The sequence below is a fragment of the Ptychodera flava genome, unplaced genomic scaffold (genome assembly GCF_041260155.1).
Source record: "Ptychodera flava strain L36383 unplaced genomic scaffold, AS_Pfla_20210202 Scaffold_59__1_contigs__length_806204_pilon, whole genome shotgun sequence".
Lineage (NCBI taxonomy): Eukaryota > Metazoa > Hemichordata > Enteropneusta > Ptychoderidae > Ptychodera > Ptychodera flava.
In genome coordinates this window covers 253,509-279,851 of record NW_027248381.1, presented here as the reverse complement: position 1 = coordinate 279,851, position 26,343 = coordinate 253,509, and the positions used below count along the sequence as shown (strand labels likewise).

General features: G+C 37.1%; 1 long non-coding RNA gene across 1 annotated transcript; it reads right to left on the bottom strand.

The window, feature by feature from the left end:
• Positions 1–13,276: 13,276 nt before the first annotated feature.
• Positions 13,277–25,844, bottom strand: LOC139128561 (uncharacterized). Its single transcript, XR_011551337.1, has 3 exons — positions 25,661–25,844; positions 14,404–14,481; positions 13,277–13,342 (listed from the first exon to the last, which is right to left on the bottom strand). It is a non-coding gene; the product is annotated as an uncharacterized lncRNA (long non-coding RNA).
• Positions 25,845–26,343: the final 499 nt, after the last annotated feature.

Below are 26,343 nucleotides of genomic sequence, written 5' to 3'. Positions count from 1 at the left end.
TGATTTCTTTAAAATTGTGCTCAAAAAAGTAACATATAAAAAAAATGAGACACACTTTGAAAGAGCATTATGGCAGCTTGCATTCCAGCAAATTTGAATCAGATATTTTGAAGTATTGGGACAAAGCATAGGTAAAGTTGTTTGAAAGGTCATGCAAATTTCCTGTCACGTGGTTATGTAAACAATGGTGACCCCGTGGCTACCAAAGTTTTCCCTATATCTATGTTTCCAGAAATGTATGATTTACGGGGATTCTGAGCATATTAACCACCAGAGAATTTTAGATGAAAAAAACGGTCGATTTCTTGTCCTAGAAATTTTATATTATTCCGACTGGTTCAACAGGCTTTTAAGCGACGTTTTTTTCTGGTTTATACGTAACTACGCCAGGGCTAATTGTCAACGTACCTGACCTAACCTTTGTAGGTATACAGTTGCGCTATATGGGCTTTGTCTGCAAGTTCACATTTGCAAACGTATGAAAAATATGTTTTGACCTAATATAAAACATATTGCCAAAACGTTTCTCGACCTGTAGTATCTTTTAATAAAGAGCTCAATGACCTTATAGCGATCTGAAAATTAATCAGAGCAGGAAACTGACAGAAATTATAACAATGACTAAGTATTATTATGCAAAACAAATTGATAAACGGTGTCTTCTGAGCCCAGTTGCAGTTAAGCAGAATGAACATCCTCATTAGTTTTAGTTGCGCTACTGGATGTAGAGATGTGACACGGTCATCATAAAGACAATCGTGGCAAGCAATGTTGCTACCCCATGGGTTTCACGTGATATGAGTAGCAGCAAACATTTCTACCCTAATATATATTCCTCGCAATTTACCAAAGTTGCAAGATGTATTGGCTCACGAACAGATGCAGTTGGAGTGATAAGCATTCCATATGTGTTGTACTTTGATAGCAGTAAAATAATATTGGGTTCTTATATAGCGCACATATCCACAAGTACATGTGCTCAAGGCGCTTTACAATTATTATTACCCCTGGTCACTGGACCTAATATGATACCACTCAACTCCCTGGGGAGCAAACTACAGCTCACATGTGCAGCCAATAAGCGCAGCAGAGCTAAACACACACATTACAACCACTGTCCTACCAGGTACCCATCACTCCTAGGTGGGGAGGAGCAATGAGGAATAAAGTGCCTTGCTCAAGGACACAACACCATGGCCATGCCGGGGCTCGAACTCGCCATCCTTTGATCGTGAGTCCACTGCTCTAGCCACTGGCCCATGATGCCTCCTATAAATATACAAGATGCAGGATTAACACATACTGGCTTCTGCAGATGAACCTTTGTGAAAGATGCTAGGAATTCAATTGTGGTCTATGTCTGAATATGACATTCCCCATGGTAATAGAAAAACATATGCGCAGATGAAAAGATGGATAAATAATATTAACTGGTAGCCAGGCATCTAGCCATTACCAGAAAAAAATAAAACGACGTTTGGGTCCAATTCATGACAACGTACAGATCCCCTTAACAATATTCAACATACCAATAGTGATATCCTACGGCAAATAAAACATGGTTTATTACTTTTGAATGCGCAAAGTCAAGGGCTTCCGCTGAGAATATACTTTTGTTTTTTTGAGGCCAGTATAAAACTGGCTGCGGTAGTAGTCATAATCATAATTGTTGATTAGGGTAGCGAACGAATGCAGGGTGGATAAATGCTGCTTTCCAGGGTGAAGGACTAAGTATTTATCGATCAATCCAAACAGATCAGAGACACTCTTAACTTTACTTTTATTACCCTCGGATACATAATCGTGGTCGAAATACTCAGCATTTCTGAGATCCTGATAAATTAAAATAAATGTATCTTGAGGAAATTGAGGAAATAATAGTACAGCTATCACTAAGACATTTGAAAGACCTGGAATTAGTTAGTTCTGCAGTTAAGCAAACGATAAATGAAGGACAATGTTTCAATCTGGTGTACAATAGTCCTGAGGACATACCAGAACCATAGACTCAGTACAAAACAATGGGTGATTTTTAGGCTTTAGAATTTGTTACAACCTTTCATAAAGGAGAACAACAGTCATTAAGACACACTATAAGTCAAACCGACAGTTCCTCTGAAGCTTACTCAACCATTTTACAATTCTGTAAGAAGAACTTAGATTGAAGCTTTGTTGATAACTTTTATGACATAAACATAAATGAAAGGTATCCACAGAAATTAATCGCCGACCTAAGTAAATAATTCTATCTATAGGCTATACTGATCGAGGACAAGACCTGTGATGGCACTCTTGGGGCTTTTAAGAGCATTACCTACGTCCGTGGTTGGCGGTCAGAAAAATTACAGACTTATCGAAGTCAGGGATTCCCAAGGAGGAAGATGCAGGACTGATTCTCTGATAATAGTATCTATTGGTTTGAAACATAAGGTGATAATAAGGAAAATGTGTTGAATGATCAAATCAGACATTGATAGGCATGATGTGGAAATTCTACCGATACAAAAACCACAAAAGTGGGCTTACGTGCTAATAAAATTACTTGAAAGCATCAACAGTACAAAGCACGGCAGTATTCTTATAAAACCATAGGGTTTCACCCTCGGTACTGGCCGTTGAGCATTTGAAACACTTTAGGAACACACTCTTACTAGTCATGGTAGAAAGTCAGAGTTTAGCGTTTAAGAGAAAGCTTGAATAGTAACCGAGTGTTACCAAGACAGGATACATAACCAAAATGGATAGCAAATCGATCCTGAAACACTCTCGCCGCTCGAAAGAAATATCATAGTCATTTCCTCTGAAATGGCCTTTTGAGTGGCTCTTATGGTAGTGAGTGTGCTTTAATGGGATGGAACTTCGTAAAACTGAAGTCTACTATATAAAATGTGTCTGTCTTGGCCAAAAATACTTGTAGTTATACTTACAATTAAGTTGACATTCTCTCTTGGTTCCTCTGCCTAATTGAATGATAATAGGGATGACATGGAAAAAGATAAATGAGTTTAGTAAAAAAAATCTATTTGGCTGACCACCGATGGGCCTAGAGATTAAAACACATAAAAGACGGCATTCTCGCTATTTGGTTCAAAGGGTATTAGCCCCATACCAGCGCGGCCCTAATTACACGTACAAATTATTAGTGTAGCATATATATGAGAAAAAGTTGTAGATTGATGAATTCTTAGTGTTTACCGTCCAGATGCTATACAAAGTAATGTTTGTACAAATGGTTTAAAGATACTTAAAGTTTTGTGGGGACAGGGATAGCGCAGCGTATGATGAATAAGTCAGACATTTCTGCCTGATTGTATTGAAAACGTCATGATTTTGTCTTTAAAAATGATCCGTAAATTAACTGGTATATTTTTGTGGCTAGATGTTACATGCATTAAATAAATTTGCTGTTAGAATTTCTTTTATTTATTGTTTAAACACGCAATTTCATGGTTTCAGTGATGTGAACAATATGTAAATACATCCTATTAGAACTGTTGTTAACGCCCTTTTGTGTCAGGCTTGAAAGGGAATGTCCTTGAGTTCCACCTTTGATAAGGCAACTCACATGCACTGCAATTGATCATGTCTTATAATAGGAAGCACTCTCTTCATAAACATTTATTTATCAGCTCATACGCTGGTCATCAACCCTTTGATCAAAGTGTTATTGGAGGTCTAGAGTGTTATTGTGTTTGCTCTGAAGATATTTTAGGATTGAGAAGTATTTCTTGAAGTTTAAAATTTATTGCATTTTTTGACACGGCAACTCACATGAAGGTATTCTGTATTTTACACAGGGAAATAAAGACACCGTGACCGCTTCAGCGGTTGAGCACACCATACGAATCTCTCTTCTCTCTTAGCATGTGTCCGCTCGTATCGTGGGATATGTGATGGCCCTAGTTAACGCCCCGCTGCCACATTTTATTACTTGAATTGTATCGTCCGACAAACCATATGTGCTGTGTAGCGTCTTCATTTTACCTCAAATCTCCCTTGGTTAATTGGGTAGATAATAGTACATTCAAACCAAAAATTTAGATATGTTTGTCATTCAAAACAAATTCTGTTTATTAAATCGGGCAGTATTTATGATGATCATGGTGTGCCTTTTTTAGGAAACTTAAAGTTCTTTATGTATCAAGCTTCGGGTCGCCATTACTGCAACATTTAACTATAGGACACCTAACACTTTTGAGAAATTTTAAAATATGAAGATCAAATTATCCCAAATTAGTTCCAATCGTGTTATGAGTGATGTACTTCATGATAAACTTTCAATGCTTTTCAAATCTTACTTTTCCTCAATGGATCGTACAAATAGTATTCGATCCAAAGATATTAATGTTTACCATCCTTCAAATTGCAGAACCTCAGAAGGACAAACCTACATTTACTTTACTGGTAGTTTAACTTGGAACAATATTCCAGAAGGTATTAGCACTATTTTCTGGAGATGTAGAATTAAACAAAAAACCTGTCAGTCTGAAAGAGTATCTAATAGAGTTGTAGTTTTGTCGTTCTTGACTATAATTTCCAGTGGTAATTTTCACATTTTCATGCTCTTCGGTTTCTCATGATTTGTGGTCTTTTTGAAATTTATTAATATCTGCCTCCTATTGCCTGCTGCATCAGTGTTTTTGTAAACCTGTTTGTGGTGAGACAACGCAAGAGTCACCATTTAAAGACAGACTGTTGATCAATGTCATCTTGAGTATGAGCCCGAACTCGATCAGTATTCGTTGCCACTATTAATATACCTAAATTTCTCTTGCAACAATATAATGTTAAAGGCCGTATTTGCTTATCATAAATTGTTTTCAGTTGACATATATTACTATTCTATAGAGACTTCATCACTCCAATGATGGTTGTAGATACAGGACTGCACTCTGAAAATGCAGTTATTCGCGATTTCACAAACACCTATTTCTAAAATACGAAAAGTTAACAAAGGGCGACATTCGTATTTTAAAAATGTATTGTATCTTTCCTATTGAATATAAAGCAAGGTATTCGGACGTAACAACCGACTATTATCTGTGCATGTCATTCAACTACACTAAGGGATACAATTGGTTTTCACACTGCATGAAAACGCAATAATACAGATAAATTCACATTAATGAGTTGCCTGTATTATAGAATAATACACGTGAATTCACATGAATCCACATGAATACAGGCTTGCTGAATACAAGAAATGGATTATTGAATGTATTCACCTGTATATGCACTCTTCAGCTAAAATACAAGCAATAATCCATGCAAATACAGTAAGTATTATAGTGTTTTCATGCAGTGTCAAACACACAGGTAGAAGTACGTCCATGTATTGCACAGTTTGCTACACATAAAATAATTTTACAACACAATCATCAGAAATATAAGCACACTGTTTTTCGAGCACGGATATCTGTACCTTTACAAAGCAGCCATGCATGAAGGGCTACTGACAGGCATTTGGCACTTCCAAACAATATATTATCCCCTGAAAAACTGAACTTGTAACCAAACTGAAGTAAATATTTTCAGAAATCCAGCACATCGTTTAGTACAATAACTGTTATTTTATTTTTATAATTATTGTTGTAAAATGAATTACTTGACAGAACATTTCAATAACTTTTCATTTTTTCATTACCGGGTACAAATGCTGAAATATATACTGTTTACATTTCGTTGGTAAAACATATTGTCAATTGTTTACAGTGTCTTGGAATGTAGATTGAGGGTCTTTTTTGTGACACTATAATTTACTGACCCTTTTTAAAAAGGGGTCAGTACAGAAAATAGAGCCGATAAAAGATACATTTAGATATTCTCAATTGTCTGTGCTAATTGTGTCTGGAAGCACTGTAGTAATTTGTACATGGGGATTAAAATACCGATTCTGTTAGCATATTGAAATTGACTGCAAAGTAACTCTTACTGTAAACAGTGATTACGAAATACAAATAACAGCATTTGACGATATACTGGCTTTTAGAAAAATATACACTTTAATTAGGTTACGAACTCAACTTTGCGCAGATCATTAACTGTTTCGAGGCCCACAATACTAGCCCTCAGCTTTTTGAAAACAGAACGATATGCTGTACGAAAATACATTTGACACCGTCAAAGACAACCGAATGATGTAAAAATGTGTTACACAAAGTGCTACTTACAATTTCGCCATCGTCTCTGAACGTCACTCTACTCGGAACGCGTCTAGCCTGAAATAAAACACCACTAACTGCTTTTTGATGAACAAATTAAATAGGTCATGTTTTATTAGTATTTGACCTTGCTTCTATAAATGTCACATAAAGTACATATGAATGCATCCAAATGTTTTCATTTCCCTATCTTTTGTAGTTCACAAAATTCAACAATACTTTCGGTGACTGGCTGTAATATTTTTTTCTTTTATAAACCAGAATGATGTTCGTTGCAGATGCCGTTCCCACAATTTAACTTTGTCCATCTCCCAGTCCTACTAACCGAGATCAGGGTGCCCACTTTAGCCCACCCACTGCCCGAGCTATGTACAATAAACGTCATCGGGTTAGGAGTATTCCCGAACTATATTTGCAATTTGATGGTAAACAACGTAAACAAACAAAATGGCTGCTGCTCTCCGCCTGCGGAGCGATGTCGCCGACGTAAAAATTCGAAGGGCTTTGAGGAAAACGGATATTTCGGGTTGCTAAATACGGACATAACATGTTGAGTCTTGTAATGTTTCCCCGTGGTGTTTCTGTTAAAGTTCTTGCATTAGGGAGCGTTCAGTTATTATGGCCGGGGGTGGGCCGGTAAAATCCAGGGGGGTCACCTCAAATTTGAAAACTGCAAAGGGGGGTGTCATGTATTTTTCAAACAGCTCAGAGGGGGGTCACTTAATTTTCATAAGTATCAGTCCCATCAAAAGGCAGTTTCAGTGTTAAGAAATATACTGGGGGATATAATGATTTGTTGCATGATTTCATTCTCTGAAGTTATTCAACTGTAAATCTGAACAAAAGTATAATTATTTGTCACATGAACATCTTGTACTTGGCAACTCTGAGGCTTGTCTCATTGTAAATATATCTCACTGAGGGCAATGAACAATTCCTATTACTTACATATTAGAGATATAGCAAGTTTTGTCAGGGAAATTATTTAACAGTTACTGTACTGAGACTACTAGTACAATGAAAAGTTAAATAATACTTTTAGGTGAAATTCCAATATCATATTTGTTGTCCACATCTGAACTTTCAAATACCCTTTTGGAATCAAGTACATTTGTATCAATTATCAAACACCTACAAAAGCACAAATTATTTTGTTTAGCATTGTAAAAAAATTATTCGTAGTTTTCTCATTTACTCCAATGTATAGCGAATCAACATTTCGGTGAAATTCCAAAATCCAATTTCTTGCACACATATCAACCTTTAACAATCCCAGGCTAACTAAGTACTTTAAAATGAATTATCAAATGTCTATAAATACACAGATTTTGATAGTTTTTTATTGGAAAAAAATTATTCATAGTTTCCTCATAGACTCCCATGTACAGTGAATCTACATTTTGGTATAATTCCAAAATCCAATTTCTGGCAAACACATCCATTTGTTACCACCATAATCTAATCAAGTACATTAATATCAATAATCGAGAGTACATAAATACACGGGTTTACCTATTTTTGTATTGGAAAAAAAATTATTCATACTTTCCTCATAGACTCCCATGTATAGTGGATGAACGTTTTCAATGAAATTCCATAATCAGATTTCTTGCACACATAATATGCACCTTTAACCATCATATTCTAATCAAGTACAATTATGTTAATTATTGAACGTCTGTATATGCACAAGTATACCAAGTTTTTCATTGGAAAAAAATTATTCACAATTTTATCATTGACTCCCATGTATAGTGGATGAACATTTTTGGTGAAATTCTAAAGTCAAACTTTTTGTCCACATGCCAGTTGTGACAACCCTATTTCATTTTAAGTACATCTATGTAAATTATCAAATATCTATAAATGCATAGATATAGTTTTGCATTGAAAAAGTATTACATAGTTTTCTCATACATTACCATGTATAGTGAATCAACATTATCAACAGCTGATTTTCAATTAAAAATCCAAATATCAAAATTTTGTACACACACGCTTGCGCAAAAATATTGCGATCCACCTGTAATTCTGTCCAACCCCTGTGAGGGGTAATTTCAAAATTATAGCACGTCAGAAGTGGAAATCTAAGCATTAACACCTTGTGAGTTTGTAAGGAAGGTCATTTGAAAAAATGTAAGATCTTTTGGGGGGATTCTATCGCTCCATACCCCGCCCCGAGGTATTCGTGTGTGCAGCTTTACTCAAGCAATGTGTGTGTGTGTGGGGGGGGGGGTCACGAACTTTTTGTCATCTTAAAAGGGGTCATCAATTTTTTGGTACAACGGGTATTTTATTTTGACTGATGCGCAGGAAGAATTTGCCGGCCCATCCCCAGCCATAATAACTGAACGCTCCCTTATTTTAAACAAGCTCTAGCAAACATTCAGCCGTTCGCACGGGACGGTCTACCTCCGAACAGGCAGTGAGCGAGAGGCGTGACAGCGATGTCGCACGCGGACGCCTGTTGACATGGTAGCTCTCAGTGTAAACAAACACTTAACTGATGCAGAGTGATATAGATATACCTTGCTTTTGGTAACTGTTCATTTTCATTTTAGCATCTTTGCAGTCACCTTTGTATAGTAATTGCGTAGCAGTTCATCATCTCTGCCATTTAATTTCATTGTCGCTACTCTGTACAATTTGCTGCTCATATTGTTTTAGTGAGTCCGTGTTTTAAAAGGGTATTCATGAATATAAATAAATAAATGAATTAATATATATATATATATATATATATATATATATATATATATATATATATATATATATATATATATATATATATATATCGAAGTATTCAGATGTCCTCGTGGGAAATTACAGTGCTCAATGCAAAAGCAGAGCGTTATAAATAAACAGATTACTTCAAGTACAAAGTAATGAAATCTATTACTTAAGTTTCATGCATCTTGCAATCCTCAGATAGAGTGAAAGGATTACTAGCTCGACACTCTTACATATATGATTGGGACGAACCATTCTATTTGTAGGTAGTGTTAAAATTCGATAAATAATATTTGTTTTGGTGGCGACATTTTGAAACCAACTCAGAGCGTTTGTTTAACAGTGTAGATTTGTCAGCATTGATAATGTGCAGCTTTTCTGATATACAAAGATTACATCGCTTGCTTATGTTAGAGTAGCTCGATGCTTTGTCAATAATTGACCATGAAATGTCAAAGTCTTGTCCCTTATTTCTTAAGTTCCATACAAATTTGACAACTCGGTGTCGTTTTTGTATCTCTCGTTACGGAACGATTTCATGTGATTAGTGTAGCGCGTCTTGAAGGTGTTATCAGTGAGGCCGATATAAACCCTCTCTCCGTTGTCCTCCGTTGATACTTTGGCCTTGTACACCACGCCTTTGACTTGACAGTTACCCTTCAAGGGGCATGCCGACTTAACCCTGCAATTGCAATCAGCTGGTTGGTCCTTACGCTGTTCTCCGGAGATTACCCTCTTATTGTGCGATTTGATTATACTTGCCATATTCTTCATACAGCTATAACTCACTTTAATTGTGTTTCTATTGAAGATCTTGTGAAGTTTAGACCCCTTTAGAAAATACTTATCGACAAGAGGGAATTCATCAGCTGTCATTGACTGGTTCAAGGGGATACGAGGTAAATCAAAATGTAGATTCATTACATTTGACACTGTCAACTTCTATCCATCTATCTCAGAAGATCTCTTGCGTAAATCGCTTGATTTTGCGAGAGTATGAGAGTATATACTTCGATTTCTGATGAAGTGGTTGTTATCATAATGCACTCGAGGAAGACCCTCCTTTTTGACGACATAACACCCTGGATTAAAAGAGAGAATAAGGATTTATTCGATGTGGCGATGGGCAGCTTCGATGGTGCTGAAATATGCGAACTGGTGGGTCTTTATATACTTAACACCCTCGCCAAAAAGTATGATAAGAATCATATCGGCTTATACCGGGATGACGGGCTTGGTGTACTCAAAAATATCACGGCCAGCAAGGCGGATAAGATCAGAAAGGAAATCACAAAGATATTTCGTGACATTGGCCTGAAAATCACGATCGAGAAAAACCAGAAGATTACAAACTTCTTGGATGTGACATTTAATCTGAACGACGGCAAGTTCTACCCGTATCGTAAACCAAACGACCAAACAATGTATGTCCATAAGCAGTCTAATCACCCGCCAACCATTATTAATCACATACCTGACGCAATAAGCAAACACATCTCAACAATATCTAGTGATAAGGGCATCTTTGATAAATATAAAGGGCGATACAATACAGCGCTAAAGGCAAACGGTTACACCGAGCAAATTGAATTCACCAAGACCAACCAATCAAGGAGGAGAAGTAATAACAGGAAGCGTCATATCACGTGGTTCAACCCCCCTTTCAGCAAGAACGTTGAAACTAACATCGGCAGGAAATTTCTCCAACTTGTCGATAAGTATTTTCCAAAGGGGTCTAAACTTCACAAGATCTTCAATGGAAACACAATTAAAGTGAGTTATAGCTGTATGAAGAATATGGCAAGTATAATCAAATCACACAATAAGAGGGTAATCTCCGGAGAACAGCGTAAGGACCAACCAGCTGATTGCAATTGCAGGGTTAAGTCGGCATGCCCCTTGAAGGGTAACTGTCAAGTCAAAGGCGTGGTGTACAAGGCCAAAGTATCAATGAGGACAACGGAGAGAGGGTTTATATCGGCCTCACTGATAACACCTTCAAGACGCGCTACACTAATCACATGAAATCGTTCCGTAACGAGAGATACAAAAACGACACCGAGTTGTCAAAATTTGTATGGAACTTAAGAAATAAGGGACAAGACTTTGACATTTCATGGTCAATTATTGATAAAGCATTGAGCTACTCTAACATGAACAAGCGATGTAATCTTTGTATATCAGAAAAGCTACACATTATCAATGCTGACAAATCTACACTGTTAAACAAACGCTCTGAGTTGGTTTCAAAATGTCGCCACCAAAACAAATATTATTTATCGAATTTTAACACTACCTACAAATAGAATGGTTCGTCCCAATCATATACGTAAGAGTGTCGAGCTAGTAATCCTTTCACTCTATCTGAGGATTGCAAGATGCATGAAACTTAAGTAATAGATTTTATTACTTTGTACTTGAAGTAATCTGTTTATTTATATATATATATATATATATATATATATATATATATATATATATATATATATATATATATATATATATATATATTTAGGGTTATTACACGAAGTTTGGGCGATACCGCGTCGTATTCGAGTGATGTGTCCGTATTTTGACGAGTTGCGCAGCAACGAGTCAAAATACGGACACATCACGAGAATACGACGTGGTATCGCCCAAACTTCGTGTAATAACCCCTTTATCATACATGCATGCTTTGGTTATGACTGTTTTCCTACAGACGCTCCGAAATTAGCAACGAAATCAACTTGAAATCGACCTTGCTTCCTCCAGGCTGTACTTATAAAAAGTTGGTTGCTAAGGAGTGATGACAACCGTATCACTTCTTATATTATTCCGCTATTGGGCCATTCCACTTCAAAGGAGGGTTTATGGAGCACTTTTAAAGCAAACAATTTAAATATTACGATGTTGACACAGGTTTTCACAATTTGAAGAAGATTTATTTTTAGTTTAAAATGACGGTGGATGTAAAACATAGGCGGGAGTTTGTAAAATGGGTGTGTTTTCGTGTTTGATACATAATCTCATCCCTGCGTGAAAGTTATGAGGCCGCCAAAAATCGGGTCAAAATACTCGCGCCACGCTCAAACTCTATCGAGTATGAACAGCTGAGAGCACAGAGCAAGCAGCTCTGCGACATCTATGAATGCACATACAGTGGATATAATACCCGTACCAGTCAGTTTATCTCGAAGAATTATACATGTTCCCAGACGTAAAATATGCCGAATTTACCATCTCAGTAAGCGGATTAGTGAAAACATGAAGTGAGTACACTGTAAGCTGTAGTGTCGTAACTCGTTCGTGATTTTTATTTGTTGCTGTACGAATAAAACATTTCAAAGGTATTTCCGTCGTCTGCTCGTATATTTTCGTTCCTGGCTTGCCTAAATAGAACTAAACTTCCTTTAACAACCTAAGCAAAAGTTTTACTTTCCCTAGATGGTACATTGTATCTGAAACCCGCACCGCATCGGTGCCACCAGACACGAACATGACCTGTGCACTGACAGGTACAAATCGGAAATATCATGTGCACCTTCAACCTTGTCTGTCGCGAGTATTTTCAGTGCGGTTGGATTTTCGTGGCTCATTTACGACTGTAAACGATGTAATTCACCGCCCAGATACTTTAAGCTCATCAACAGGAAACTTGTCGTAAAGCGATTCTATCATGATGCCCTGTCAACCGATATCATTACGTGTAATCAAACATCCATGGTGTACTCTTCAGCAGAGTAGACGACACGAAAACACTACACCGTGCACCGGCCGTGAATCGACAGGTGTCGACAAATTATACAAATTTTCGTCGTTTGTTTGTATGTTTTTGGTACAACTGTACTTGTGCCTAAGTGCAATGCCCATGAAGTGACTGCAAACAACAGAATTTTGACCATAATCATAATGACGTTTCGGACTGTCATTTGTCTTATTCGCTCAGCTGTTCACAGCGAAGGTCACGCGTCCGCGTCGCTGTAAGTAGTTCGGTTACAGTGAAAATATAATTCGTATTTTCACTAGTTAAAATATGGGCTCATATCAGTACCGTCTGAACAATAGAAGAATGGCAATACAGGCATAGCATGTATGATAAATATATATATATATATATATATATATATATATATTATATATATATTATATATATATATAATATTTGCAATTCCTGCTGTAAGGGAGATTGCTATGTCTTACCTTTATTCGTGGTATAAAGCTACATGTAAAATGTCATTCTCTAAGGTTTGGCTTTACGCTGTTACTTATAAGAGAATTTTAAATGCGCATATTAATAACCCTACCCTAATTTATACTAGATTCTGAAGCACATAGATTCCGTATGAACATAGGACCGAATTTAATGTCGAAAGATACCTAAAGACACTTACCACTTTTTCATCTGTTGAGCGTTTCGATTTAATTAATTTGGCATCCTGCTTCGGTTCCTGTGCGTCAACCGGTATCAACTATAATATCATAGATGTGGGTGAAAAAATTTAAAAAATCGCAGATATACCCACTTCTAGTAATGTAGTCTATATAAAGCGAGACTAGATATGGCCGTAAATAAACACTATTATTTACACAATGCATTTCGGATACCGATTGGCTTCAGAAAAACAGTGAGTGTTGTAGACGAGACCGCGCAGCCCAATGAGGTAACAAAAAGTAAGAATAGCTTAAGAGACCCGCCATATGCACGATAAACGTCATCGGATTTAGAGCGTTCCCGAACTATATTTGCAATTTTATATTAAACAAAGTAAACAAACAAAATGGCTACCGCTCTCCTCCTTGGGAGCGATGTCGCCGATGTAAAAGTTGGAAGGGCTTTGTGGAACACAGAAATGTTTTAGGACAATAATGAACTAAACTGACACAGGTTTTCCATGAAGGCTCTTCAAAGTATTACAAGAATAATTTCTCTGACAAACATTTCCCTTAATCGATGCCTAGTAAAATAGATATAACCTTGCTTTTGATAACTGTTCATTTTTATTTTACCATCGTTGCAGTCACCTCTGTACGTAATTGCGTAGCAGCTCATCATCTCTGCCATTGAATTTCCTTGTCGTTGCTTTGTGCGATTGGCTGTTCATATTGTTTTAGTGAGCCCGTGTTTTAAAAGCGATTTCATAAATAAATAAATAAATAAATAAATAAATAAATAAATAAATAAATAAATAAATAAATAATAAATAAATAAATAAATAAATAAATAAATAAATAAATAGACGAATACATAAAAATATAAACGGCAAGTGACGTTCATGAAATACATAAAAATGTGATCAAGTTAGAGAACATCGTTGAAATGTATTTTCAATTCCTGCTGTGAGGGAGATTGCTATGTCTAACATTGATTCATGGTATAAAGCTACATGTAAAATGTCATTCTCTAAGATTTGGCTTTACGCTGTTACCTATAAAAGGATTTTAAATGCGCATATTAATAACCCTACCCTAATTTATACTAGATTCTGAAGCACACAGATTTCGTATGAACATAGGACGTAAAGACACTTACCACTCTTTCATCTGTTGAGCGTTTCGATTCAATTAATTTGGCATCCTGCTTCGGTTCCTGTGCGTCAACCGGTATCAACTATAATATCATAGATGTATGTGAAAAAATTAAAAAAATCGCGGATATACCCACTTCTAGTAATATGTCTATATAAAGCGAGATTAGATATGGCCGTAAATAAACACTATTATTACATATGTACCACAGATTACCAATATGTTGGCAGTGAAATAAAGTTGGTATTTTCACAGACAGAGATAATATAGTCCCTGTATATTTTTTGAATTTTCTAAAAATGTTGACACGTTTCTAAGTATTTTAGCTTTTGATTGAGCTAATATTATCGATGCTTTTTAATATTTTCTAATTGCTTGCTTTCAGCAAAGTATTTCACGTGTTTTATCAACTTCAAAGCATTTCGAAAACAGGTCACGTGCCATTAAATGTTTACATAGAAAACCATGGTTAAGAAATTATTTCACGCTAAATTATGCAAATTAGTTATTATCCCGTACTACTTTCTATTGGTAAATATTGTTGCCGGCTCCTGAACAACAATAAATACTGAAGCGGATTGTATATCTGTGGTGAAGAAAATAATTATTACGATTGGCAGAACTGTATTTATTTTGAACATTTTGAATCAGAATTTTATTATCGAAGTGAAACTAATATCTCGGCACGGACAGAACAAAATACTGTGACTACGATGGAAGCAGTGTTACGGCGAAGGTACACCGAAGCATTGACATCTGCATGATTTGCTGCGGTCTCGACCGAAGACGTCAAAGCTCTCGTCAGGTTGCAGAGAAAATAAACGGAAAAAAACCGTTACGGAAACGCGTCCCGAAGTTGCTGTCTTCAACGACTGGCTTCGGACAATAACAACGGGAACTTGTACCAGTCGAGCTTGACCCACGACCGTGACGTAAATCTTGCCGGTTTACGTCAGCGTACACAAACAGCCACGAAAAGTATCGATACCCGTGGCGGCCACGGCAAAGACAAATGTGATAGATCGGCTCCTCCGACAACGCGGCGATCAATACTTCGCAATCCTTGCAATGGTGTAGCCAGCAAGTTCAAAACCAGTTACCCGGGCTATTCTCAAATCACCGGAGGAGTCTTCAACTTCACATTCAACATCGCGGCCTCAGAAAACAACTCTTAACAGCGTCTTTCTTCGCCAGATGTCCGTACCGTACACCACCGTGTTTCATTCACGTAACCGTAGATCTGACAGCCGTACTCGGACTCCGATTAGTCTAATTTCGCGTACAATTTGGAAGTTTCAGTCATTCTAATTTTTATTACAATTGATCTTGTTACTCTAAATACCAATTTTGTTCACATGTATTTAAAATATTTAAGATTTCTGTCCTGAAACGTCTTTGTTTGTATCTGTTTTTTTTGTCTTAGGGACTGGACGTAAATTAGCAGGGGGGAGGTAGATTGCATAAGAGAGTGACCAAAAATTTATGATCCTCCCCAAAGCAAAGCTGAAAAATTTGTGACCCTCCCCCAGTTTCAAAAAAAATACAATATTACAAATTGATCGAATCTTCAACGTTCAAAAATTGAGGTGGGGATTTACAACACAGGTCAATACAGATGGATACCAGCAAGGGATGTCTGCAAATTTTTTATTTGCTTCTGCTTGTGACAAGAACAAGTCTAGATATGGATGTCAGCCTTACCTAAGAATACTTTCAATAACATGGTGTCAGTCCCATTTGACCAGCATGGGTAAAACTACTCTTGTAGAAAAAAATCTCGATAATTCTATGTTACGTGCAGAGAAAACGAACAAAAGGGTGAACTCAGCAGTTTACGTTTAAACAAAATTTATTACGAAAATAAAACTAATTGCTAAGTCAGGGATAGAGTACAAGCTTTAAAAGTGTACAGACTACTTATCTCAGCTGGGACGGCAAAGCTCCAGTCTCAGAGTTGTAACAGTCAGTCGGATGAATGAACAGTCCTTTGGCTTGCAGGCTTGAAGCTGCACAAAGTCCACAGTATAAATCCAGCGTTGGCAGTGAAGGTCTTGAAAGTCTTGAGAATGACTACTGCTGGAGTTTAGTAACACACAAGAGACACGATCCCAAAAGTCTGACTGGAAGCTGTGCACGTCCCTTTTATAAAGGCATATAAGAACAATCTAGAACTTTTATTGACATGCTAATTACTGTTCTAAAATTATCTCCCTTACACAACTAATCAACTTTCCAGAACATTCCAAACATGACTAATTGAATTCAAGGTTGTGAGGTCATCAAGGGCAGTGACCTTGAGAATGTTCTAGACTAATTGAACTCAGGTCATGATGAGTGTGGGGGAAATGACCTACATAACACACCCCCTCTTCAAAAAGAAAATTTTTCAAAGAAAAATCTTTCTTTTACAAATGTAATCTTGAAAAGGATTTAAGTACTCAAATTTTTGTTTTACTCTAAAGTAAAATTTCTTGAAAGTGAACAACAATAAAATTTCTTGAAAGTGAACAACAATAAACTCTAAATACGAGAGAGACAGTCTGCAATTAAATTGTCTCTGCCTTTGATATGTCTAATGTCAAGATTAAACTCCTGTAACATTAAACTCCATCTTAGCAATCTCTGATTTTTGCCTTTAAATTTCTGCAGAAAAACAAGAGGGTTGTGATCAATATAAACCACTATTGGCTGATTTGAAGAAGTAACATAAACTTCAAAATGCTGTAAAGCTAATATCAAAGATAAACACTCTTTTTCAATTGTAGAGTAGTTTCTCTGGGATTTGTTAAATTTGCAAAATTGTTAAAAATAGCAAACAAGATGATCTGTCCCATGACTATCCTCTTGCAATTTGGTATTGGAAAACTTGAAATGGCACTGTATTGGCATAAAGTATGCATGGCAAAGTCCGGTTATTTTTATTGAGTTCGATAAAGTCATTGCTCGGCAAATACTTGGCTTCCTCCTGGAGATATTCCGCTTTTCGCAGGATTCAGTCCGTCTGGATGTTGTTCCACTGGCTTACTGTCCCAACATCATCGTCGTGATAGATGACGTTTGTCCTCGTTGGAACATCTTGAAACAGGTGTTTATATTCATGGAGCAGTTCTTTCACCTGTTGTTGTTGTTCTGGCTGGAGGTGTGCCAACTTTGTAGACTCCAGCTTCTCCAGGATTTCTGAGTTCTGAAGCTTGACCGAGCCCAGCTTTGAGTTTAGAGTATTTTCACTAAAGTCAGTTTCAGTATCACTATCTTCATAATGGCCAGAACTGACTGTACTGACAGGCTTGTTTTTAGTAGGATTATCCCTATCCAAATATGGCTTAAGCATATTTATGTGACATAGCTGTTTTTGTTTTCGCCTGTCAGGTGTTATTATGATGTAATTTAAATCACTCAATTTCTTATCAATTAGGTATGGCCCAAAGTAACGAGCATGGAGTGGTTTCCAGGAATTGGAAGTAGAACAAGAACTTTTTGACCTGGTTCAAACTTCCGTTTTGAGGTGTTTTTATCATATTTGGTTTTCATTGACTGCTGAGATGACTCAAGATTTTCTCTGGCTAATTCACATGCTTTAGAGAGCTTTGTACGAAAATCTGAGACATATTGCAAAATATTCAGACAATCATCATCGTCTGATAGGAATTTTCTTTAACGAGCTTAAGTGGGCCACGGACTGTATGTCCAAATACAAGCTCAAATGGGCTAAAACCAAGAGACTCTTGAATTGACTCTCTAACAGCAAAGAGCAAAAAATGAATTCCTTCATCCCACTGCTTCTCTGTGTCAAAACAGTAGGTCCTAATCATGTTTTTCAAAGTTTGATGAAATCGCTCAAGAGCACCCTGACTTTCTGGATGATAGGCGGATGACCTATACTGTTTAATGCCTAGCTGATCCATTACTTGTTGAAAAATACCAGACATAAAGTTGGAGCCTTGATCGGACTGGACACATTTAGGGAGGCCAAATAAAGTGAAAAATTTGACTAAAGCTTTCACTATAGTCTTTGTCTTTATATTTCTCAGTGGTATGGCTTCTGGGAACCGAGTTGATGTACACATTATTGTCAGCATGTACTCATTTCCTGATCTTGTTTTTGGTAGGGGCCCAACACAGTCTATTAGTATCCTACTAAATGGTTCTTGAAATGCAGGAATTGGCTGTAAAGGGGCCTTTGGAATGGTCTGATTTGGCTTTCCTACCATTTGACATGTGTGACAAGTTTTACAGAAATGTGTTACATCCTGCCTGAGATTAGGCCAATAAAAGTGACTGAGAATTTTATGATAAGTTTTCCTGACTCCTAAGTGACCAGCCCAGGGGGTTTCATGGGCCAGGCGCAATATTTCAGCACGGTAGGGCTTTGGAACCACAATTTGATGTTTTATAGCCCAATCGTCATCAACCAAAACATCTGGAGGTCTCCATTTACGCATGAGAATACCAGATTTTGTATAATAGGAAACAGAGCTATCTGAAGTTTTACCTTCATCATCTACCCTGTCAAACAAAGACAAAATATCTGGGTCTTTGTGTTGTTCTGCAATGAGATTTGATCTAGAAAATGTCTGACTTTGGTCAGCAGAAGTTTTACTGGAAGTTTCAAATCCACGAGGGATAACGGAATGATCCGTGTCAAACACCTGACTGAGAAAGGTGTCATTTAAGTCAACATCTGTGACATTATTTTTGAGAGTATTTTGATTCTCGGAAGTTTTCTTTGACATGGCTCGAGTAATGGCACATGAAGGAAATAAATCGGGTATCTCTTGTTCAATTGGCTCTGGATCCTGATCTAAACTAGGATTATCAGTCACAAGTGGATTAGTAATGACCTTGTCCCCAGCAAGGTCGTTTCCAAGAGAAGGTGAATCCCTTCAAAAGGCAAAAAAGGCCTAATACCTAAAGTCACAGGTCCAGAACAAAAGTCCGAAGACAAATAGACATTATGGAGAGGAACAGGAATGTAGTCATTGCAATCTACCCCCTTAATAAGAACTTTAGAACCTGAAATGACTTTTCAGAAAACGGCAGGGTATCTGCCAACAAAAGAGACTGGGAAGCCCCGGTATCTCTTAAAATTTTGACAGGGGTAGCGGAAGAGAAATCACTAGAAAGTGATATAAAACCATCGTGAATAAATGGTTCGAAATACCCATAATGCTATCTTGAGAAGAATTGACCTTGACCTCATTAATTGGGGATGAGAGGGCTTTAACCTCAGAAAATGTGTTACACACATTATTAGACTCTAATTGAGTTGATGAAGAAATAAAGCCGTTGGCTTAGATCCACTTTGACCACTTTGACCTTCACGTTTTCTTTTCAATTTGAAACATCTGACATTAAATGGCCGTCTTTCTTACAATAATTACAAGAAAGTGTACCGAACTGTTTGTCAGAAGGAGATTGAGACTTGGGATCTGATGATGTGGAAGTGTTACTTGAATTTTGTGAACTGTTGTCATTTGATTTCCTACTGTCCTTTGAAAAATTCTTGGATGAAAAGGAGGAGTTAAATTTACCTGCATTGTTTCTGTATGAAAAGGACTGGGATGGTTTGCTGAGAAATGAAGATTTGTGGGTCAATGAATAATCATCGGCCAAACGTGCAGCAACCTCCAATGTATCTGCCTTTTGTTCATTGATAAACGTCTTGATGTCACTCCGAATGCACCTCTTAAATTCTCAATCAAACAAGTTGTCGTAATTTGTCATAATTCTGACTGACCTTTTCCCGAAGAACACCAACGATCAAACAGTTGTTCTTTTGTTCGAGCAAATTCAACATAAGTTTGATCCTTCACCTTCTCACAATCCCTAAATTTCTGACGGTAAGCTTCAGGCACCAACTCATAGCCCTTGAGAATTAATTCCTTCACAGAATCATAATCTGAAGCCTGCTCTACTGACAACTGAATGTAAATTTCTCTGGCTTTACCCACCAAAGCACTCTGCAAAAGCATAGACCAGGACTCCTTAGGCCAATTCAGACTCTGAGCAATTTTCTCAAAATGAGGAAATATTTATCAACATCCTTTTCTTGGAAAGGGGGAACTAACCTGAAATGCTTAGTGATGTCGAACTTGTCTGAAGGGAAGAATTTTCCTGACTGTCCAAGCTCTAAACGTTTTATTTCTACCTGTAATCGCTGTTCTTCTAATCGCAATTCTTTTTCTCTCTGTCTTTCTTCCATTTCTAATCTTTCCTGCCTTTCTTTTTCTTTCTGTCTTTCTTCCATTTCTAACTGCATTCGTATTTTTTCTTTTTCTAATGCCTGTCTCTCTTTTTCCATTTGTAATTCTTTTTCTTTCTGTCTTCTTCCATTTGTAATTCTAGTTTCTTAATCTCCAAATTTGTCTGCAATTCTAATTCTAATTTTCTGAGTTCAGAGGAAGACTCAGGCTCATAATCTTTTAAGGCAGACTCCTCAAAATGGCCAGAATTAACTAAATGTTTTGCAATCTTGAACTGTATTTCTCGCTTGCGCATAGATCTTTTGACATCTACTTTAAGGAAATTGCCAGTGCTATGAGGTTGTCTTTTCTGAGGGAATTAAATGTGTCCTGATCAAGGTCATCCATAAATTCGTCTGGCTTGAATTCCGCCATGATAAATTTCGCTGAGTTCACAGTATACAGTGGTTTTGAAAAGGCTGTCAAAATGTTGTCAAACGGCTCAAAATATTCGTACCCCGGACAAGCCCCCAATTTGTTACGTGCAGAGAAAACGAACAAAAGGGTGAACTCAGCAGTTAACGTTTAAACAAAATTTATTACGAAAATAAAACTAATTGCTAAGTCAGGGATAGAGTACAAGCTTTAAAAGTGTACAGACTACTTATCTCAGCTGGGACGGCAAAGCTCCAGTCTCAGAGTTGTAACAGTCAGTCGGATGAATGAACAGTCCTTTGGCTTGCAGGCTTGAAGCTGCACAAAGTCCACAGTATAAATCCAGCGTTGGCAGTGAAGGTCTTGGAAAGTCTGAGAATGACTACTGCTGGAGTTTAGTAACACACAAGAGACACGATCCCAAAAGTCTGACTGGAAGCTGTGCACGTCCCTTTTATAAAGGCATATAAGAACAATCTAGAACTTTTATTGACATGCTAATTACTGTTCTAAAATTATCTCCCTTACACAACTAATCAACTTTCCAGAACATTCCAAACATGACTAATTGAATTCAAGGTTGTGAGGTCATTAAGGGCAGTGACCTTGAGAATGTTCTAGACTAATTGAACTCAGGTCATGATGAGTGTGGGGGGAAATGACCTACATAACACTATGCTACAGATTTTTCAGTACTTTTAATGAAAGGGAAACCCTGATTTCTCTGCTTACACAATATGCATTTTGATTGTTATGATAATGGTTTAACATACTGTTTAACTCTTACACTGTTAAACCCTTTCACCACCATGGTTTGGCCCAATCCCATTGCTATCAATGGTGAGTGTGGACCTGTTTACAGGGAATTGGGGGTGAACAGGTTAAACTTAGTAAACCAATCACCAGATAAAGGAGTACTAGTATTCTTGTTTCCAGTGTGGTATGGGTGGATTGTTCTGGGGAACACCATAGGATAAACTCTATGATTAAATTATTCATGTTTGATTTTATGCACAAGTTTGATGAAATGCTCTATTTTTCCACTTTGTCAGCACACTTGTAAATGTGGAACAAACCACAAAAACAGACTTCACTTGGACACAAAAAATGACACCACTGCTCAAGTGTCATCAAGCTAGGCTGACAAACTGTATCAATACAGAGCATATCATGCTAAAATACAGCAGCTAATGCTAAAAAATTCTGAAATCTTATGAATTTATATAACTCTGACCTGCAAAGTAAACAACAAAACCAACATCTTGTCCATACACCATTGTTTCAAATTACAGTGACTGACAGGCAAAACTAACAAAACAGCAAACATGGAATTTAGCCATTTTCATTGGCCATTAAAGGGACAAAGTCACTCATTTTTGACAAAATTTGGTAATTTTAATTTCCGTTGAATGTAATATGCTTTTCAGCTGCTCACTCAAATGGGCTCAATTGCAATCTCTGGTTGTCACAGCTCAACTCATATGCATGCATGGATATAACATGTGGTCACTTAATAATTTAATTTAAGGTATGTACCAAAAATTGTCACAGTAAATTTCACATGTTAATGTGCCTTATAAAAAGTGAGAATTGAATTGCAATAACCAGAGAGTGAGCATATTTCAGTGAGAATAATCTATCAAAAGAAATTTAAATGGCAAAATACTAATGTCAAAAATGAGCAACTTTGTCCCTTTAATTCGATACATATCTAGTAGAGATTTAATTCAAGTGTCAAGCAGCATGACCATTACACTGCTGAAGTATATTCAAATGGTGGCAATGAATATTTTTATAATTGGTGCATTGACAAGATTGTACTGTAAAATGTTGACAAAAATAGCTTTGTCATTCCAACTTTTCCCCACACAGAAACTGGGCAGTTTGGATTTTTCATACCTATCTTAATCCTACTGTTCGTAATGTTTATGTCGTAAACACATCTATCGCACACTTTTAACACCTTTCCCGGGTTCTTGAACCCGGTTGGTCAAAATTGGCTGTTCTGGCCTTTTTGATAACCCCTCTTAAAATGCTTGGATAGTTGACTTGGAAAACAATTAAAATTAAAAGTTTCATTGTAAAAAGTGTGAAAGAGGCTCCCCACCTAACTATCCAAAATGTTTTTGTGTCGAGTTTGTGTTTGATTCGTTTCAAAGATGTGTTCCTACATTCTAATCCGATTGTTTGTGTTAATAAAAATGTTTGTTTCGCCTCGGATATTTGTAGGAAAGTTTGGATTAGTGTGTACGGTAATGTATTGTTTGTGTGGGGAAAGCTTATGGCGAGACGCAGCCGGACCTATTATGTTACAAGTTGATAGAGTGGCCCTTTGACGCTTGCGTTTCGAAACCCGAGTGTGGTTTCTCATCAGTCGCAGTGTAGATTCTTTCCTTAGTTTGTGTTTGTGAAAAATTATTTTAATGCATTTTAGTGGTCTTGCTCTTCGAGTAGCGAGGCAAGTATATTAATGTTTGGGTCTCATTGTGAGTCCGTTTGGTGGTTCAGTTTGTTTGTTCTATGTTTCTTTACTTCAGTAAATTTTGTTTTGATTAGTGAGTCTTTTAGATTTTTGCCGAGGTTTGTGAATTTTTAGGCAATAAGTACCACTGCGGGGTACGGATTTTATGTTTTCTGGATCAAGATACTTACAAGTATCATGATCGATGTGTTTGTACTCGTACATTTTGTTTAATAGTTCGTGTACTTTGTTTACTGTTTGTTCTGTGTCGTCACTGGCTGGTTGTGTATAATACTTAGTGTTGCGTAATTGCCTTTCGCATTCGTGTACGTATAATCTTTTCTGTTGATGACAAAGACGAAAACCCGACCCTTGTCGAAGGGTTTTTATGGTAATTTGTCTACTGTTTGCAAGCTAGTTTATCGCGATTCTTTGGGCACGCGACATGTTTTGTTTCCTTGTTTGAAAGGGTATCTCTAGAAGTGAGAGTTAAGCAGCTTCAGATAGCTTTCAGGTTTTTGTAGTTTTTGCTGTTCGTGGAGTCCAATTTGACTTTTCTTTGAATTGGTGTTGTTGCGATTGTTTGTGTCTCATGATGTAGCGTAGTCACATTTTACGAACAGCAACAAATACAAAAACCTCAAAGCTATCTGAAGCTGCTAAACTCGCACTTCTAGAGATACCCTTTCAAACAAGGAAACAAAACATGTCGCGTGCCCAAAGAATCGCGATAAACCAGCTTGCAAACAGTAGACAAATTACACAGTGCCTTGGGGCAGCTTCTTCTACTTTGCACGTTGCACACCCTCTCAAAACCTTGTTACTCACCTATATATTTTTATTGAGTAAATGCGAATGAATTTTCAAAGAGGAGACTCGCAGTCCAGTTGCTGTGATGTACTTTAAGAAATATTAAGACGTTTACAGGAAAATTCAGTTTAGGCTACCCTCGGCTTTTCAAGTAACCGCGAGTTACTGGTAGTGGTAGCCTGCGGTAACTTATGCACTCAAATACGATCACGGACGTACCACGCACGTACAAATACCACGATAGTAAGCTTACGATGTTTTGTGGGCCGCTGTGTTCATGTTTCATTCACAGCATTACCGACGAACATATCACTGCACACGGGCACGAGCTTTAATAGGCGGCTTCAAATTGTCCCTTTCCAATGAACGTTAGTGTTGTATTTGTAGTGACATGTGTGGAACCAACTAATTTGTCATGCTTTGTAAAGAGTAAGTGACATGTGTGGAACCAACAAATTTGTCCGCATGCTTTGTAAAGAGTAATTTTAATTCATTGCTCTCGTGTGGGGGGTTCTCAACCTGATGTAATCGCAAATCCTCAGATTTCCATCTGATATAAGTATGTACGTACACAAGAAAAGTAAACTCATGAATTTTAATAGACGGGGTGGCTAAGACCAATTTCATTCAAGATTGGTCACAGCCACCCCGTCTAAGTCTGTGTGGGGAAAAGTGGTCATGCAGCAAAACAAGATTTTTCTTTTAATGGCCGAAGTTTGAAGTGCTATGGAGTTTTTCATATATATGGATTAACAGATGTTTCCTTAAGAAAACTGTATTCAACTACATTTTATAATTTCAGTATGTATAAGGCTGACTTTGAATTTTAATCTCTTATCAGTATTTCAACAGCGCTCCTTTCTACCGCATCCGGCTAGATATAAATACTCTATTTATCGTAAAGCCTTCACACAACTTAAAATCACCCAGTGTCAAGCAAGGTACGTTTTTTCTCACATGTACCTTCATTTACATTCTTCTTGACCAACATCCTTCCCGGGCATTACCTTGTCAATATTTATGAAGTGTGCATTTATGTCATTCGTAATATACCATAAAGCTTTGATTTGTAAAGATTTTTTTCTTATGTTAAAACGGATCTGATCCCCAGTGGACTTTTTAGCAGTACAGGATAAACACACAAAAACATTATCCGAGCCGCACATTTGCCTGTTAAGCGAAAGAGCCGTAAACTAGCCCATGATTTAATTTACAGCAAGTAAAATGTTGTATCGCAAATCATCATTCTGAAAAAATAGAGAGAAGGAAATAGCAGAAAGCCTATATTTAGTGATGATTTGTTCCGAGTTCGAACGTGTGGTTAAATGTTATATGAGCTCTTCAATGATAAACACGATGATGCGTGTACTTACGCTTTGTCTGTTTTTACATCTTCTGCGCTTTATTATTTTAAATACGACGAACATTAGTAGCAATAGTACTACTACTGCTGCTACTGAGCCTCCAACGATGGCGCCAACTCTATTGATTTTCTCATCCGGAGAAGCTGATGGCGCAAATGGGGATACTGTCTGTGTAATATTTTCATCTGCCGGAGAGGCCGATGGCGCCAATGGGGATATTGTGTGCGTGGTACTCCCATCTACCGGCGAGGATATGAATAAAATAAAGACCTCAACACGTCAAGTAGGAGTCTAATGTAAACCGGCTTTAATTATGTTTAAAGTCACTTTACCAGTATCTGATATATAATTTTGTTTTCTTTTCAACATGTTCTTTGAAAACTTTGATTATCAAACGAGTGTTATGTAAATTAATACTTAGTGTGAACTTCACTTCAGTTGGTTACGTTTAACCTGAACATTTGTGCTCTAAATAAACCGGATGTATTGCTTTCAAAGCTTAAGAAAGATGTTAGATTTTCATACCGTGTGAATGCAAGTGCTTGTGATTTTGTCGTTTCCAGGCTAGACATTCAAGTTTTACTTACTTGCATCATATGGAACCACCTCTATTGAGTAATTCCAGACGTTCGCATTTGTGTACGTCACTTGTATAGTGTAATTTCCATAGAATGAGAATTCACCGCTGAATG